The sequence below is a fragment of the Apodemus sylvaticus genome, chromosome 11 (assembly GCF_947179515.1).
Source record: "Apodemus sylvaticus chromosome 11, mApoSyl1.1, whole genome shotgun sequence".
Taxonomy (NCBI): domain Eukaryota; kingdom Metazoa; phylum Chordata; class Mammalia; order Rodentia; family Muridae; genus Apodemus; species Apodemus sylvaticus.
Genome location: NC_067482.1, coordinates 32,449,595 through 32,465,976, shown reverse-complemented (window position 1 = coordinate 32,465,976; position 16,382 = coordinate 32,449,595). Strand labels below are relative to the sequence as shown.

General features: G+C 39.8%; 1 pseudogene; it reads left to right on the top strand.

Annotated features, from left to right (window-relative positions):
* The first annotated feature begins 687 nt into the window (after window positions 1-687).
* LOC127696737 (ribosome biogenesis protein NSA2 homolog) overlaps window positions 688-16,382 on the top strand; it is a 51,005-nt pseudogene continuing 35,310 nt past the window's right edge.

Here is a 16,382-nt window from a genome sequence, read left to right as displayed (position 1 = left end):
GTGGTTTTACTTGTAATTGGGTGTGTATTGTAACCATCCCTAAAATTTTGGTGTGAACGGCAGAAGGCAGTGATCAAGTATTTGCTTTATCATTCTTGATGTTTTCTGAAAAGATTTGCCTGTGGAACAAGCTTTATTCCCGGTTTTTCTGTTTGAGGAGCTCCCTTAAGCTGAAGTTACTGTGTGTCAATTTACCCTTCCTGAGTATTTGTGAAGCACCCACAAAGATGGCCTTCCTGACATCACTTTTACAGTCATGGTTCGAGGCCACAATTGTGCCAAGAATTGCGTTTAGCATACACTGGAGCCCCTCTATAACACAGGAATTGAGGGACTTGAATACCTATTTCAATTTCCACCCACAGTCAAGAAGTAAAAAATTAGAGTAGTTCTTCCTGAGTATTTCAGGTGGTGAAATTGAACTTATGCAACAGATTATCCTTGAGTTTTCCCCACAATCAAGGAGTAAGAAATTAGACTTGCTAAATGGAGAGATGTCTTCCTGCAAAATTGAACAAATGGGCAATTTGACAAAGTGCCATTATAACATGATGGGCTGGCTAAGACCTTCCAAAATGAGATACACTGTGGAATAAATGAACTCACTGGGAAAAAAAATAAAGGAAGAAAAAAAATATCTTGTGCAGAAAGTCTGAACTGGGTCATTCTCTCCTAAAAGAATTTTTAATGGTTCTCGTCCGCATCGAAAAGAGACTTAATGGGGTAAGTTGGCTTCTTTTGTGGAATTTTTGTCTGGCACATTCTTCCAGCTTTCCAGCAAGACGGTAACCGCTAGTGGCTTAAATTGAAAATTTTGACAGACGTTTCTCTGAGTGCCTTCTCCCTCTTTGTTAAAAACAGATACAGGTCTTTAGTTGACCCAGAGGTGCCTTCTCTTTCAGGAAAGGCTTTTCATTCCTTGCAGGTCTGCCCTGGTGGTGACCATGCATGTGGCCCTACGGAGCTCTTTATACGGACTCAATGTGTCCAAGAAAGACGAGTCGCTCATTAGTGTAATCTGCAAGTGTGAGAGACAGAAACACCTCCAGAAGTCCACTCTTTTTTTCATTATTATTTTAATCGTTTTTACCTTCCAGTCATCATCTCCCTCCTGTTCTGCCCTCCAACAGTTCCTCACCCTGTAAGAACACTCTCTGGCACACTGGTGCCAATAAGCAGAGTCTTACTGTTAAGTTCCCTCTTTTTCCAGGTGGACGAGGTCAGGCAAGTTCCCCTGTTCCCTTTAGCTTCAGTTTTCTCATCTGTGAAATGGGGATTGGGCCTATGCTCTGCGATCAACATGCTGGGAGCAAATATCTAGCATTAAGAATCTTGTTGTTACCCTGAAGTGTTAGATGTGATTATCACAGGGTGTGAAGACTCAAATGGTTTTCAGGGATCTTAATTCAGGAGCTCATATCAGTTGGTTCATCAGCTGAGCCTTTATAGACCACTGGAAACCAACCAACCAACCAACCAACCAACCAACCAACCAACCAAACACCAAATTGTTTCTCAAAGCTAAGTCCAATATAAAAGTTACAGTTGCATTATTATTATTATCATTATTATTATTATTTGCAGCAGTAGCAGCAAATTCTCTTCATGATCCTAATGTCATGTTGCACCTGAGTTCTTAAATATATTTTTCTTTTGGTTCTGGCTTATTATGGTTTAAGGAAACCAGGAAGAGGAAGGAGAATCAGCGTGTGGTTGATGGTTGAATGACAACTGTAATTTTCAACATAACAGAATCTTTTCTAATGTAAAAGCTACCTTCTGCTTATGCAAAAGTTTAATGAAATATAGGCACAAAATAGTGTTTTCTTTCCAACAAAGAACAAGTGTAGTCACAGAATTTAGCACGTTGAGTTATTCTTTCTAAAAAAAAAAAAAATCAACCACCTGAGGACCAAAGAATAAGATTTGAAACCGAATTTCTATGCATTCTTTTCTTGAACGAACAAAGCATTTGCACAGCTGAACTGAGTGGCTGCATCCCAATTTGGTAATGTTTCTATTTGTTGAAGAAATGTTGAATATTTGCAGGCATGGCAAGAAGGAAAACAGTTCTCATCTGCATGCAACGTAGTCATAACATAAAATTATGAGATCAGAGATACGATGTCTGAAAAGATTGAATTAACATTGTGAAAATTAAAGCCCCCTTCATTTGCATAAACCTGGGAGGGCTTCTGCCTGACAGGGCTGCTGGTTTACTTGGTGGTGGTGGAGAAGGAGGGGGCGGAGTGTTAAGTCAGCTGTTCAAGTCTGCTCTACACAGAAGGATGTGGAAGTCCTTACAGTGCAGACATCACTCCCAAGTCAGAACTCACCTGAAATAAAGAGACACCATAGCCATGCGGATCCTCGTGTATGGCTCCTTGTCGTGCTGACCTTGTCTGGGAAAGGCGAGTATAGTTATCAACAAACACAAGCTTTTCCAACCTGTTCAGTTTACTGTTTCTCAGAGATGACCTCCGATTCTTTGAACTCATGAGAATTTAACCCTGAAGGGACCAAAGCTTTAACTCTGAAACTAGTAAGTTGCTGACTAGTTCCTGGGGTCATGTGATCATTTCTTATCTAGAAAATGAGACAAGAAAAAAAAAAGAAAATCTCTGAGAAAGAATCAGGAGGCTGCCTCTCTTCTGAACTGGATGATACAGATTGTACCTAGGAGCCAAGTGGACCCAGCTGTTCCTTAACTAATGAGTAGGGACTGAAGATGCAGGAGTGGAGGTGGAGACATGAGTATGCATGGGAGCCAATGATGTGCAGTCACCATCTTGTATTGGGAATAGATGAGAAACGGAAGTGAGGCACATGTGTGTCCTCTTTGGCTTAGAGGAGATAAGCCCTGTGGGCTGAGATGTGGTGTATGTAAAACATACAATGTATTGATGTATAAGTCAGAGGAATATGACCTATGTGTGTTAATTATGTTTCTTCAGAAAAACAAAACCAACTAGAAATAGATAGCTAAGGTTACTATTGCTTTAATAAAACACCATGACCAAAGGAACTTAGGTAGGAAAAAGTTTATTAACCTTGAATATCCTAAATCACAATTCACTGAAGGAAGCAAAGGCAGGAACTCAAACAAGATGGGTACTTGGAGGCAGGAGCTGTCGCAGAGCCCATGGAAGGGTGCTGTTTACTGGCTCTCTCCTGTTTTATAGAAGCTAGGGCCATCAATCCACAGGTGGTACCACTCACAATGGACTTGGCCCTCCCACTTTAATTACTAATTTTAAAAAGTGCCTTAGAGGCTCCCCTACAACTTGATCTTATGGAGAAATTTTCTCAGCTGGTATTTCCTCTGCTGAGGTGACTCTATCTGTAACAAGTTGACATAAAACTAGACAGAACATTAGGCAAGAGAGAATTTAGGATGAGGCCAGGATCATATGATTATAAACATCAAGAATTGATGTGATATGTTAACTGTAAGCTGGGAAAGCTGGTGGTGTAATCCCATCCAGGTGAGGACCCAAGAGCCAGACTCTTCAAAGTCTGAGAGGAAGAAACAATGAATACTTTGGTTCAAGAAGAGACAAGAAAATTTGTCCTTTTTTCTTCCTTCCTTCCTTCCTTCCTTCCTTCCTTCCTTCCTTCCTTCCTTCCTTCCTTCCTTCCTCCCTCTTCCCTCCCTCTCTCTAATGAAAAGGACTCCAGTGGACTAGACCTCAACCCACCCACAGAAATGAGAGAGATCTTCACTTGGTCTACTTATCCAAATGCTAATCTCTTCTGGGAACACCTTCTTGGACACTCCCAAGAATTGTATCTGATATATATGTGTATGTATATATAATTTATGATATATAAAAATATAATATACATTTTTCAATACCCAGAGACCTGGGCTCATCTGTTGAACATATTGAAAACAAAAGTAAAAGGCTGACAGTAACAATGAACAGAAGTAGTGAATTGTCTTCCTCTCTACAAAGCAATTATCTTTCTGTGAATGAACAATTAAACAAAATGAACATAAGGGCACCATCACATTAAATTTGCAAGGTCACTGAAAACCAAAAATGGAGGTTGAAATGGGTGGCTTGTTCACCATATACCAGATATGAGTTTTTTAAAGCTCTGAATAATTTACTCTCACATTCTATGGAATAAGAAATTTATAACCAAAACAGTATGTGCTGAGTCAAAAAGTGCTACAGAGAAGTGGGGATGGGGGAAGAGGAGAGGGTCTAATGTAGTGGATACTATGAAAGCCGGCAGGCTGTTGACTATGATCTTCCTACTCCCATACACTGGCGATTGGACTTTGGATTTCCTGCATGGCTTGTGCTCCACCCCTGACTTCCATCCTCAGATGGAATATATATGTTGAAATATATGTTGAAATCACTGATGGTGAAGGTCGGTGACTGAGTAGAAAAAAACCCTCTGTCCTTAAGGAATGGAGGATTGTAAGAGGAGAGATGCCAGAGGTGACGATGGGTTTGGGGAGACAACATTTTAAGTTGGGGCCAGAAGATTTCCCTGGTTGTGGAAGAATGAGGGGATAGGAAAGCCCTATTTTGTCTATGCTATGGGTTTCACTTATAATTTAGTAATCATTTCAGCAACTAAGAGGTCTTAGGCTGGCTGTTTTGTTTGGTTATAATAAGGGTAACGGTTACAAAGGGTCAGAGAAAGAAAGGTAATTGTATAGAAAACCATGGATTGAAAAATATCAACCAGGAAAGTCAGTGGTACAGTAGAAATGAAATATTTTGTTACTATAAGAAGAATACATTCAGTTCCAAAGTGCATATTTTAAAACAAAAAAAATGTTTATTTGAATTGTGTGTGTGTGTGTGTTTATGCTCATGCATGTGAGTATGAATACCTGTGTGTGCCGTAGAGGCCAGAAGAGGGCACTGAGTGTCTCCTTTATTAGGCTTTGCCCATTTCTTCCAGGCAGGGTCTTGCCCTGAACCCGGGGCTCTTGTTTTTACAGCTAAGCTGAGAGCCAGCAAGCCCTGCAGCCCTCCTATTGCTGTTCTATTTCTGTGTAGGTCAAAACCACATGGCTGGAGTGGGGAATGGCTAGCTAGGTTTGGGAGAAGAGTTGGAAGGAAATCTTCCAAGGAACACACTTTTGTTAAAGTCACACCATGAAGAGACCAAGGTCCGTCTGTCAACTCCTTTGCCTTTGCCCATCAGAGTTGACTCATTAAAGACAAATTCCAGTCTTCGCTTTATGCATCCTACACTGCTTCTAGGAAGGAGGAACCACTGAGAGGGGAGGAGGTGGCAGGCGGCCAGCTTCAGTGTTTCCCTCCCATGTCCACTCCCTTCAACAGCTAAACTTTTCTCCTTTAGCCTGTGACCCCGAGCAAGCACAGTCAACCTTAAAAAGGCAGACACATCCATACAGCCATACATCTTTCTCTGATTATGGAGCACCTCCAAAGAAGCAATAGGGGAAAACAACACATAACTTCCCAAACAAAACAAAGCATTCATTGCTTTGGCAGATTTTCCTGTGCTTCAGATGTAGAGACAAGCCTCTGATTGGTCCCCAGGAAGGACTGGGAGGGAGCAGATCGCTGTTGGCCGGACACCTTGGCAGCGATTGTAGATTGGTTCCTATACGGTCTCTCGGGGTGGTCTGAAGTTACAAAGTCAAAGGGTTGTTCCTTAAAAGCAATTTTAAGGCAGGAATCAAAACAATGTCCTCCGTCCTCCATTCAAATGAATGCTTGGTTCTCATAACCACCTGGTTGTGCTGGATTACCCCAAATACCACCAGCATTTGCTGTTTTACTTTTGTTTTGGTCTTTCATAGCAATGACAAGATGGGGGCTTTGTGTCAGCTAAGACAGAGACTAACTTGAGTGACTCTGTAAGCTGTGTGCATAGAACTTCAAAACAAGACCTTTTTCTTTTTTGTCTTTTTTTTTTATTTTTTGGCAAGTTTCAAAATTAAATTAATAGGTGAAATATCCTCTGACTTCGAACAAGATACCGAATCCGAGTTTCTGTTTGCCTGAAGGAACAGAGGGGATGGAGGGGGAGAACGCTGGTTCATGAGATATCACCTGGTGGTGTTGTCTTTGGAGGCCGACACAAGAAGTTCATCTTTGCTATTAATTAAAAAAAAAGGGTGGGGACCTCTGATGTGGCAGCGAATGAATTGATACTTTGGAGGCAAGAAAAGGAAGAGCACCAGAGAGGCTCCGGTGGTCCTAAGTTTAATAGGGAGAGTTGTGTTTTAATGGCGGCTGAGATGAGCTGGCGTGGCTTAGGCATCACGTGACTTTTCCTGGGATCTACAAGTGCAGGACTTCATGACTGTACCTCCACGGTTTTCAGTAGAAGAAGCAAGTGTCAGGGAGGCCGTGGTTTTTGAACAGCACCCAGAAAGGTTCATTAAACGCCATTTTGAAGATGAATATGAAGAGAGTGGAGTATGTCTTTTCCTGCAAAGATGTATCTGGCTGGAAGATGAATGGCATGGGAGACATTGAAACTTCCTGTGCAGAATGCGCTGGACAAGTAGTTTAAAGGGAGTCATAAGTGGCTGTGTTCCTTGACTACAAAGCAGTCCGTGTTAATCACTTGTTTGGAAGAACATGGTAGGAAAAGAGAAAACTGCATTGCCTGTGAAGTTAAAAGACACGTGGGAAGCAGCGAAATGTCAGCTCCAGGCTGCCAATGCCAACACTCAGTGTTATTCTTGTGAAAAGAGTTATGAGTTAGGAGACAGTGCAGCAAAAAGCCAACCCTGAGCACAGAGTTTTAGCCTTCATTCAACTGTTGATTGCAGTTTTAAAGTCTTAACAGTCCTCGGACTGGCTCTCTTTACATGTTCAATAAAGATGTTGGATTTGATCTATCCAACGGGTCCTTCCCCATCTGAAATCTCCTCATAGTTTTCACACAAAGATGTTGATATCTCTTACTAATTAAGCAGTTTTCATAGTTCACTGCTTAATCTGTAAAAACTAAAAACACATTGGATAAATCATCCTTAAAAGGCAGAACTAGGTAAATTATGTGCAGCATAAATAAGCTATCCTAAGTTTGAAACCGACCCAGCTATTCTCCAGCTAGAGTCGCCGCCACCCATATGTTCACGAAAACACTGCGGTTGTTTTATTGTTCTCCCCGGCAGTGCCAATCATAGTTAGCACTAATTAATGAAATTCCAGGGTGCTGTCTGCCAGGCGGTTTGTGCAGTGGGTGAAGCAAACTACAGTGGCGAAGTTTCCATCCTTTATATTGCTGTGACAACATTGGCTCAAGTTTCAGAAACAGCGATTCCAGCTCCCCATCCCTGCGAGAACAAATGTAGGTTGATTTATGTTCTGAGCCTCTCTAGCATATTGTCAACACCATGATGGCTGCCAGAGCTCATCCGACAAAGTGCTGACATTTTCTGGGAATCTGCTTGCCTTTACACACATTCTCCCCACTAGCTTCCATTTGCACACATTGCTGACTTTTTCTATTTTTTTTTATTTTTTATTTTAAGGTTTAAGGGAGGGCTGTATGATATCAAAACTAACCTGATATTATTAACTCAGTTGATATCCACACAAAATCTTTTGGGATCAAGTCATGGTCAGGAAAGATGACGGATTTCCTTTAATCTGAATTGGTATGACCTTAAATGGGACTTAAATTTAGTGTGCTTATTTTAGAATCATGTACATTTTTTTTAGCAGAGTCCTATCCTCCTTTTTTTAACCCTATAATGCACATGCTTTTATTGTGAACCTCTACATTCAGATTCGTTTCTTTTAACTGATTCCCACAATAGATTTCTTTCACTGGTTCCAACAATAGACTTCTGAGGAGTCACGGGGCCAAGGACCACACCTGAGTTTTGCAGCAAATGATGGATGTACCATTAATGAAACCTCTCTGCGTGGCTTTGATGGAATAAATTGAACAGCTCTCTCTTGTACTGTGGGAAATCAAAGGCTATCATGTGGCAGATTGTTTTCTTGGGATACCCAGCATTTCAGAAATTCTTTACGTGAATAAACTGTGGATTTCAATAAGATTAGCTTTATGATCCGTGCTTCTAAATTAAAAAAAAAAAACAACTTTTTTTTTCATTTCTGAAAAATTGGCAAGAAATTTAGGTAACATGTGATCTTAAAAGTACAGTTTGATCTAGCATTTTAGTTCAAACCTTTGGGATGAGTTAGGAATATTGTTAGTTCCAATTACACAATGAATTAAAGTCCAGCCTGACTAACTTGGTGAGACCTATCTTAAAACAGAAAGTAGAAAAAAATAAATCAGGACTACTCTCCTAATACGCACAAGGAATAGATTCAGCCTCTAGATTTTATATGTAAGCACTATACACATGCATGTGCACGCGCGCACACACATACACACACACACACACACACACACATGCACAGGCTCCCTTCTACACAAGTCCTCTCTCTCTCTCTCTCTCTCTCTCTCTCTCTCTCTCCACTATAGCTTGACAAATTTGTTCCCATACATTTTTCACATTCTAGAAAGACCCTTTCTCTAATCTCCAGTTCATCATATCTGTGTAGAGAGTGAGTACCCAAAGCTGTTTTATAGTGAAAATGAACAACTAATATTTTTAATAACAGTTTTAAATCCATTTTCTCCTTTATTGTCCTTGTCACTGCAGATTTGTTCTGCCTTCAAAAAAGCTTTAATTTCTGCTCTGAAGGAAATGGGTGCTGACCACCGACAGTCTAGTTATCTATTAGTTGCTGCTAGGTATTGCTTGGTAAGGCAGACACTTCTTGCTGCTCTTTGATTATTAACAGAGAGGTGAATATATCATTTTTGAAAGGTTCGCAGGAGTTTTCTTGTATGTATGAAGAGACTAGACTCTTCCAGTTTTTGGTCAGTGGAACTTCTTTGTTGATATACGCAATTTATTTTTATTGGTTGGCCCTTGGAGAGGGAACAGAGGTAACCACATTTTCCCCAACTTTGGAATTTCTTTTTGTTGGCAGTCAGCAGCATTAAACTTTTAAGGTCCACTCCTATGTAGAGCAAACAGTGTGAAGCACTGCACTAGCTGGCCTCTGGGGAGGTGAATCTAGCGTTTCTCTGGGGTTCAGTTAGCGATGAGATGGGGCTCTGGCAGGGGCAGTGGGTCACACAGGCCAGGAGCGAGGCTTATTGACTTCTGAAATCTGACTTCTCTTGGTGGCCTGTGTAGAGACTTTCCACAGTGGATGCCAGCAGTGTCAGATCCTTGTTTCTCCTGATCATCACCACTAACCTGGCAGAACCAGTACGCTACGCCTGCATCACACACTTAGTGTGTATGCAGTCATCTCAATATTGTTTCTATTCATTGTGGCGGCCTTATACAAGTCAACAGTACAAGCCCTAATATCCACTTTTTATTGTTGAGAATCTGAGATATAAAGAGCTGAAGGGTTTTCCTTCAGGACTACGTATTCCTTCAATAGCGTGGTTCATCATAATCAGGCTTTATAATGACTCTGAAGCACAGGTGTGGTACCTTGGGATCCTCTGGAGTCAGGGAAGGAATTCAAGATGGCTGATAAGTCTTCTTCCTTGAAGGATCTCACAAACTACTCATAAAATGGGATTTAGTATTTAGAAGAATAGTTCAATTCAAGACAGGGTGTCGCCCCTCACTTGTCATATGATTTGTCTTAAGTCCAGGGCCATGGTTTCCAGGAATAGCTTTTCCATGTAAATATTACTTCAGCTTAGCTCTTACCACACTTCAGGCAAAGAGAATCTTTTAAACCAAGAGCTTTTCAAATCAGATGCTATTAGGATTTAGGACTCAAAGGATCCTGGATTAAGATACCACCAGCTATAGCGGGGGGACTGATAAATATTTATCAAATGATTGAATGCTTCTATGTATGGCTGTTTTGTCTTATCATCATGTAAGAAGGAACAAGACTAAAAAGCTATTAGTTGTGTAGTTCCATTAACACAACAGTGGGATTTACAGAAATATACTTTATTTTTTCATGTGCCATGGTCAGGAACTGAACACCTCTACATTGTTCTAAAGCTGATAAAAGTGTGTGTTGATAGAAAAGTAATGAAGGAGAGATGCCTTTGCTGGTGGATGAGCAATATCAGAAAGACAGCAGCAACAAGGAGACCATGGCACAGATATGCCAGACCTGGTTTTCTTTTCTCTCAGCCTTTGGATCTTAAGAACTGTAGATGGCAATCCCGCCACAAAAATAGATAGGGTGTGCTAAATTTAGTAGTGGATTTTGCTTTTCCTAGTGGCACAAATGATTTTTGCTTGTAGAGGGCAGCATGTAAGGAGAAAAGTCGTAAAAAACAAAAGCAAATTTTAAAGAAATGGAAAACAAGATATATATATATATATTCGCAGCCCTTTCTTCATAAGTTCCACTACATGTAAGTTTACAAAATGCAATTTTGGGCTCACGAGTTAATCAAGAAACACTGTGAAGGCATTTCGAACCATGGATAGTAGAAAATCTCTGTTGCCATGGAAACAAGATACCATACATGGGAACAGGCCACATCATATAGAAGATTTAATTACACTGAAATGATAAATGAATAAAGGCAATTTTTTAGCCTATTTGTAGCTAAAGTCCATTAGAAGTCCAGTTGCCAAGGCAACTCCTGTCTAAAAACAGTAATAAGGGGAAAAATATGGAATAAGATGAACTGCACTTCAAAAAGATTTTGAAAAAAAAAAAAGCCACTCCACCAGCTGAGAAGAATATTCCTAATTTTAAAGGATCCCCACAGAGTTGAACTTAGATTTCTTAAGAGAATCTTGAGCTATCCATAATAACAATCATGTCAGCAATTTCTATACACAATAAAACATTGTTTGACTGAAAAGTGTTCATGAATCTAAGTTGGATACAATTAGAATGGCATATTTAGACATGTTTTTATTTTGAAGTGAGCTTCGTTATGCTAAGAGATCAAGGCATGGCCAGAAGCCCAGCTAACCAATGTCAGCAGATCATGTTAATTCCAGATGTATTCTTTTACCAGCTTTGCTGCTGACTTATACATGTGTATTCATGATAAGGCAACAAGAAATAGAACATCTGCAGGACCCTTTTGGTATAAGAATGTGAGCACAAAACATTCATTATCTAACGGTAGCTTTCAAAGAGTGGGCAGAAGTCTAGGGGACTCAGAGAGTCCTTAAATCAATAGATATTCCAAATATTCAGTCAGCAGCTACATAAGCAAGCCAACACAGTGTGCTGCTTGTGTATTGAGCTTTTATTCTAAATAGGTGCTTTAAAAGGGTTGTTCTTGAGACAAGATCTCTCCATGGCTATCCTGGAACTTGCTGCATACACCAGGCTGGCCTTGAACTCATATTTGTATACCTGCCTCTGCCTCTGCAGTGTTTGGATTAAAGGCTTACACCTCTATACCAAGCAGCCGTAGCATTTTAAGTGTATTGAAAAGTACCTCTACTCCTCTTCCATAATGGAATAGGAAGACACTTAAAGTTGGGTAGGATGAGCAGTAATAGTAACAGTCCTCGGCAACTAATCCTTGGGGCTGCCATGGAAGGGGGGCAGTTGTCTAGAGTGGCTAATCTGTTTGTGCTCTGTGCATCTTCACCTTATTTACACGCCCAAGGATTACTGTTTGTCATCACTGTATTTGGCAAGAGGCAATGTAAAGGATGCACAATTTATTCTGACTCACAATTTAGGGGTCCAATCTGTTATGGCAGGTAAGGTATGGCAGTAGACAGATGGGTGGCCATGAGCAAGAGAGTCCGTGGCTGGGACTTGGTGGAACACAGTGAAGAAACGGGACAGGAAGCTACCTGCTACAAGTCTCAAGCCCTAGCCCCCAGAGGCCCATTTCCTGCAGATAGGCCCCATATTGTAAGAGTTTCACAATGTCACAGAAAACCACACCATAAATAGGAAAATCAATATTCAAACGCCCATGGGGATATTTTATGCTCAAATCGTAACAATCCACGGTTGAAGTGGCTGTAGACTTGAACTTTAAAAGACATTTCGAAGGTTATGAGCTTCAGAGTGAGACCAGTATGGATTTAAATCTCATATCTGTTCTTTATTAGCTGTGTTTCCTTGACCAAGTTACTTAAACCCTTTGACCTCAGTATCTCCATCAGGAAATAACTACTGCTGAGGATATTAACATCAATATATGTGAGGTAGGATTTCTCAGCCTTGCCCTATTGATACTTGGGCCAGATAATTCTTCATTCATTGTACTGTAGGATGATTAGTAATTTCTCCAGTTTTTAACCACTAGGGTGACAGTCATTAATAATTTATCCCTTTTAGCACCAGTTTTGACAAATCCAAAACCAAACCAAACTAAACCAAAAACCTGTCTCCAAAAACACAGGTAAATGTTTCTATGAGGGTTGAAGAAGCACTGACAGGAAGTAGCACACTAATAATAGTTAATAAGGAAACACTAGCTGCATGTTATATATTTTTTGAGGGCTAAGTATAGGTAGGGCCGGGTTCAGATTCTTTGTCTCATGGCGCGTGCCTTTTGATGTGTTTTGTTTCTTGTGGTTTTGAAAGTTTGTTGCCAATTACCTTTTGAAATGTGCACTGTTTCTCTATTCTGTCAACTTAGTAAGGGACAAGCACGTCCTATTATACTGTGTTCTGGATGATGTCGTCCCTGTTCTTTACTGCATAGGTATTCAAGGAAATCATGTTGGTCTTAGCTACTGAGTGTTTTCTCATTAACTTCAGTGACTGTAGTTTTGATCAGTTTCTACACCTGCTCTCTGTAATACTCTTTATTTCCGGCGTGGCTTTCTTCCCCTCCTCTCCATCTCACTGCTTGTTATATAACAATAATCATATTTAATCAGCTGGGATTTTTCCAACTGCCCCATTGTCTACGATTTTCCCAGTCTATGCTGACAGAGATGACAAAAAATTTTCTCATATGCTTTGCAATTTTTGTCAGCCCACTTTTGAAGGCATTGCTTGTTTGCATTTATTATTGTCTTTGACATAGGAAGTTCTATGGTTTTCTGTAGGGGAAGAGCGGGATGTTTATGTACCTTGGGCATGCTTATATGGCATACTTCTGCTTCAGGGTCTCCTCGAGTGTCAAGAAAGGGTTTGGATCATGTGCACCTGTGAGGTATAGGCTGGAAAACCTGAATTCCTGTGGTGAATTGTTTCAATGCAAGGCTCACATCAATGCACGCCTCAGTGCTCATTCTCCTGTCATGGCTTCAACAACTGAGATGTCACCCAGGGAGTTTCTCTATCAGATCTCTGATTTTATTCTGAGGTCAGAAATTCAGTTTTCTATTGTAGCTGCAACACCTACATGCTGACAGTTATATTCTGTACATAGAACTTCTATCATCCTTCACTATGTTCGCTTTTAATTTTGGTATCTTCAAATGTACTTTTCTTACCTGAAATATTTAACATCCACTGTAGATCAAGAACTTTGGTCAGAGGATAGAAAATTTCTGTTATAAATAGGGCTGCTATGAACATAGTAGAGCATGTATCCTTATTACATGGTGGGAAATCCTCTGGGTATATGCCCAGGAGTGGTATAGCAGGATCTTCTGGAAGTGAGGTGCCCAGTTTTCGGAGGAACCGCCAGACTGCTTTCCAGAGTGGTTGTACCAATTTGCAACCCCACCAGCAGTGGAGGAGTGTTCCTCTTTCTCCGCACCCTCTCCAACACCTGCTGTCTCCTGAATTTTTAATCTTAGCCATTCTGACTGGTGTAAGATGAAATCTTAATTGCCAGATGCTGGAAAGAACCCAGGTATCCCTCAACAGAAGAGTGGATACAAAAAATGTGGTATATCTACACAATGGAGTACTATTCAGCCATTAGAAACAATGAATTCATGAAATTCTTAGGCAAATGGGTGGAGCTAGAGAACATCATACTAAGTGAGGTAACCCAGACTCAAAAGGTGAATCATGGTATGCACTCACTAATAAGTGGTTATTAACCTAGAAAACTGGAATACCCAAAACATAATCCACACATCAAATGAGATACAAGAAGAAAGCAGGAGTGGTCCCTGGTTCTGGAAAGACTCAGTGAAACAGTATTTGGCAAAACCAGAACGGGGAACTGGGAAGGGGTGGGAGGGAGGACAGGGGAAGAGAAGGGGGCTTACGGGACTTTCGGGGAGTGGGGGGGGCTAGAAAAGGGGAAATCATTTGAAATGTAAATAAATTATATCAAATAAAAAAAAAAAGAATTAAGCAAAAAAAAAAAAAAAAAAGAAAATTTCTGTTAGACTGGCATAAGTTGAAGAGCTTTACTGTATAAACTGGTAACTGTGGTTAATGACAATACATTGCATACTTTAGTCACCAATGACAAGTTTCAATTTTTTTTAACATGAAAGATGGTAAATTCTGTATATATAAACCATGGAACTTCATTTGTCTATAAATCTATCACCTTTATTCATCAAGTATTCCATAGATTAAAAAAGACATTTTTTTGAAGTTGAAAACAATCTTTACGATTCACCATTACAGAAGCCAAAATACTGTCAATACAATAGTGATTACACAATTTATGATCATATGATCACAATTTATGATTATGAACAGAAAAGTATCTTGTTCCACGAAAATAACAGCATAGACATTTTGACTTTTTCTGGGGTTGAACAATCTTTTTTCTTTCCTTTCTTTTCTTCTCTTTTCTTCTTTTTTCTTTTCTTCTCTTCTCTTCTCTTGTCTTTTCTTTCTTCCTTCCTTCCTTCCTTTCTTTCTTTCTTTCTTTCTTTCTTTCTTTCTTTCTTTCTTTCTTTCTTTCTTTCTTTCTTTCTTTCTTTCTTCCTTCCTTCCTTCCTTCCTTCCTTCCTTCCTTCCTTTCTTTCTTTCTTTCTTTCTTTCTTTCTTTCTTTCTTTCTTTCTTTCTTTCTTTCTTTCTTTCTTTCTTTCTTTCTTTCTTTCTTTCTTTCTTTCTTTCTTTCTTTCTTTCTTTCTTTCTTTCTTTCTTTCTTTCTTTCTTTCTTTCTTTCTTTCTTTCTTTCCTTTCTTTCTTCTTTCTTTTTTTTATTGAATATTTTCTTTATTTACATTTCAAATGTTTTCCCCTTCCCAGGTCTCCCCTTCGGAAACCCCCCAACCCATTCCCCCTCCCCCTGCCTCTATGAGGGTGCTCCCCCACCCACCCACCTACCCACTTCCATATTCCAGTCTTGGCATTCCCTTACACTGGGGCAAACAACACACTCAGGCTCAAGGGCCTCTCCTCCCACTGATGTCCAAAATACATTTTAATAAAAATATTAAAGTATTGAATTTCCTTTAAAACCTAGCATTTCCTATTTAAAATACAAGAAATGAGAGCTAATGGTTTTCTATGTCAAATTAGCCTAGCATCTTGACTAGAAGTTCCCATTTAATCTTTCAGAGCCTCAGTAACTATAGGTGCAGTAGTTAGGTGAAAATGGTCTTTTCATTATGAATACTCTGTGAGAATTTGAGACGATGACTATAAGACACATTCTTACTGGTCACATAGTAATGGTTCAGTGCTTGTTATGTGAGTCAGCTGCTACACTTCTTGCTAAACTTCAGAATCTCAGTAATTTATCCCTACAATCTTTAATTATGTATATTATAGTGAATCTTCATCACATATCAGAGACTCTTTTAAACTATTTAGTAAGTTGTGTCAGAATTATTGAAATATTGACAGTCAAAAAGTTCCATGAGCTTTGAGGATTGCAGGCACAGTATACTTGGACTAGGGCAGTGGTTCCAAACTGAAGTGATTTTGCCTCCAGAGGGTGTTTGGTAATAGATGGAGATAATTCTAATGCTATGAGTAAGATACTGATATCCAGGGCATAGATGCTGGAAGTGTGGTCAAATGTTCTATACAACAGGGGATAGATTCCTCCAACCAATAGCTACTGATCTTAAATTTTAATAGTTGATTATCTGTGAATTAAGTTATCAAATGTCTTCATGTTTCATATGTAATTTTCTTTAAATCCGTTTGTCTCCCAGGTGTGCTGGGTTATACTATTTCCTGAGTTAATAGGATGCTGCTTTGAAGTAGTGGACAAGAACACCTGCCTGATGCACAGAGAACCTGTGCACAAACCTGGATTTCTTAACCAGCACAGGGTAAAGTACAGTTACCAAGTTTTCATATCAATGTAGCAAAGAAAAAAGTTTGACATATTAACAAAATAATATAAGAAATCGAACAACAAAGACTCACGCATGGACCCTGAGACATGTACATAAGTAAACAGTCACATACACAATGATCAATGGGGGAAGAGGGGACACCGCATTATACAGAGCTGTCTAGATAGTGTTTGGAACCTGCCAACATCTCTGCACTTGGTACGTTTACAAAATTTAGCTTTCTCCCAATTTCATAACTTTCCAAATCCT